The following is a 2650-nucleotide window of genomic DNA, read 5'->3' as shown; positions in this document are numbered from 1 at the left end:
TACACAGATTAGGCAAATCATTAATATATTTGCAACCTTTAAACCAGCGAGTTTGCTTAATGCGGCCTGAGATTATTTCAGCTCTTCAGTCCACAAGATCCTGTTCTTCCTCCATGATGTTCGACTGTATATTTCTTAAGACCCACCTGTGCAGTGCGGCATCGAATGCCTTCACCTTCATGATATGGAAGTAACATAATGATGTTTTTGACGATGACGGACATTGTGGTGTTCATACCCCCTTTTAAACAAAGACATTTGAAAACCTGCAAACACAGTAATGTGGTAAACTGTGTTTTCGCAAATCCTGCTTTTCCCTCAGTGACGCTGACGGTATTGGAGAAGTATGAGTTTCGGGATCAAAGAATAGATATCTAGATTATTAAATTCATAATCTAGATAATAATATTAAGCATAAAGTGTTGCATTGGTTTGTGCCACTGGCAAGAAGCAACAGAGTGAGAAGGGTGCTGGACAGGAATGACCTGGATTGGTAAGTTGAAATTGAAACTACCTGACTGTCACACAATAGTTGACTGTAAGTGTCTTAGCATTTGTTGCACAGCTGGAGTTTGTTGTACCCCAGATGGGACTTGAACCCACAATCTCTGGCTTAGGAGGCCAGTGCCTTATCCATTAGGCCACTGGGGCTGTATGAAATTCCAACTTGGTGCTTGTAACCTGTCCCTTTGTCTGTGTCTAATCACTGCCAAATTTGATGCCTTTTTATGGGCCATCCCTTTCTTTTCATACACACTCACATTGTATCAGTTCCAAAGATCCCAGCAATGACGTGACAGGATCTGACTTGATTTTGTGCGTCAGCAATTGGTACAGTTGAGTGCTGGGCAAAATGTTGACTGTCGGTGAAAAGCAAGTGGCTTTGCAGAGGTTTCCTTGCTTGCCCTGGTTGCAATTTTAATTGATTTGCAAGACTGCTCTCCTGACCTGGTTATTTGATTGCTGCATATTCCACCAATGTGGACAAAGAGCTTGTTTTCACAGATTGAAGATGATTTAAAACCAAGCTCACCCCAGATGGGACTAAAACCCACATTCCCTGACTCCGGATGCCGGTGACTTATCGATTAGGCCACCAGAGCAAGCTGAATGCATGAGCAGCCTTGGTGCACTTGGTCAGTGCTCTCCATTCTCACTATATTCTACATGTCCTTGTGGCCACTCACTTTGTTTCCATTAACATATCTACCAATTCCACACACTTTAGCAGTGATTGGTAGTTGTTGTGAGCTCATTCGATTTCCTGAAGCCTCATGCGAAATTATACATTTTACTATCTTGGAAATATCACTGCTTATCATTCGGAATCAGGTTTACAAATCTTTCCTTCAGCATGCTGCCCTTCAATTTGACAAGCACCGCTACGTTGATTAGGCTTCTATTGCTGGATATATGCTCTGACTTGCAATGGACCTTGATATTTGGTGACAACTGTTAGCGGGCTGGAGACTCCTTCAGAGATTCGCAAGTGTTCGTAAGAGTTCAACAAGGGAATGATGTCAATCATCATCAAATAAATCATTATGTTTCTTCCACATCATGAAGGTGAAGGCATTTGATGCTGTCGTGCACAGATGGGTCCCAAATAATCTGTGTGATTGAAGCTTGATTATTGTCAATCTGCTCACTGTATCTGTTCACTACCTCCCCTGGCTGAGAGGAGCAAACCTCAGCTCACAGCAGGTATTGAGTCTGGCAACTGCCTGGCCTGTGCAGCTCAGTACCCCAGCACACTGCGCGTTTGCTTGCCGAGTATTTTTGTAATGCGGTAGCCCAGAGAGCATTTGAAGATGGAATTTTCCAGCCTGGAAGAAGAATGTGTGATGTATTTTGCCACTGAATCTGATAACATGAATCGTACATGGAATGTAATTGTGTGCCCACATTTCGAAGTAGCAAGTGTGCCTGGGCTGTTGGGTAAAATGAAGAAAGGAGATAGAGAGGGATTATCATTGAAACTTTACGTCACAGAAGGAAGCCATTCGGCCCATTGTGTCCGTGCCGGCTGAGAAACGAGCCACCCAGCCTCATCCCACTTTCCCGCATTTGGTCCGTAACCCTGCAGGTCACGGCTGTTCAGGTGCACATCCAGGTATTTTTTAAATGAGTTGAGGGTTTCTCCCTCTCCCACCCTCTCAGGCAGTGAGTTCCAGACCCCCACCACCCTCTGGGTGAAAAATTTTTCCTCCTTTCCAACCTAATCCTTCTACCAAATGCCCCCTGGTTATTGATCCCTCCGCCACGGGAAATAGGTCCTCCCTATCCACTCTATCGAGGCTCCTGATAATTTTGTACACCTCAATCAAATCACCCCACAGGGAAAATTAATGTTAAAGCCTCCGCTATTTCCTCTCTGGGATACATTTCATCCGGCCCTGGTGATTTATCCACTTTCAAAGATGCTCATCCCCTTAATACTTCCTCTCTCACTATGTTTATCCCATCCAATATTTCACACTCCTCCTCCTTAACTTCAATCCCTGCATTATCCCTCTCTGTGAAGACAGATGCAAAGTATTCATTAAGAACCAGACCCACGTCTTCCACCTCCACACACTGGTTACCTTTTTGGTCTCTAATGGGCCCTACTCTTTCCTTCGTTATCCTCTTGCACTAATGTATTTATAAA

At 44.0% G+C, this 2650-nt stretch overlaps 1 non-coding gene across 1 annotated transcript; it reads right to left on the bottom strand.

Annotated features, from left to right (window-relative positions):
- Positions 1-578: 578 nt before the first annotated feature.
- trnar-ccu (transfer RNA arginine (anticodon CCU)) lies at positions 579-651 on the bottom strand. The gene has a single exon. It is a non-coding gene; the product is annotated as a tRNA-Arg (tRNA).
- Between the last annotated feature and the right edge of the window lie 1999 nt (positions 652-2650).

The sequence above is a fragment of the Heptranchias perlo genome, chromosome 11, assembly GCF_035084215.1.
Source record: "Heptranchias perlo isolate sHepPer1 chromosome 11, sHepPer1.hap1, whole genome shotgun sequence".
NCBI lineage: Eukaryota > Metazoa > Chordata > Chondrichthyes > Hexanchiformes > Hexanchidae > Heptranchias > Heptranchias perlo.
This window is presented reverse-complemented; position numbering and strand designations above follow the sequence as displayed.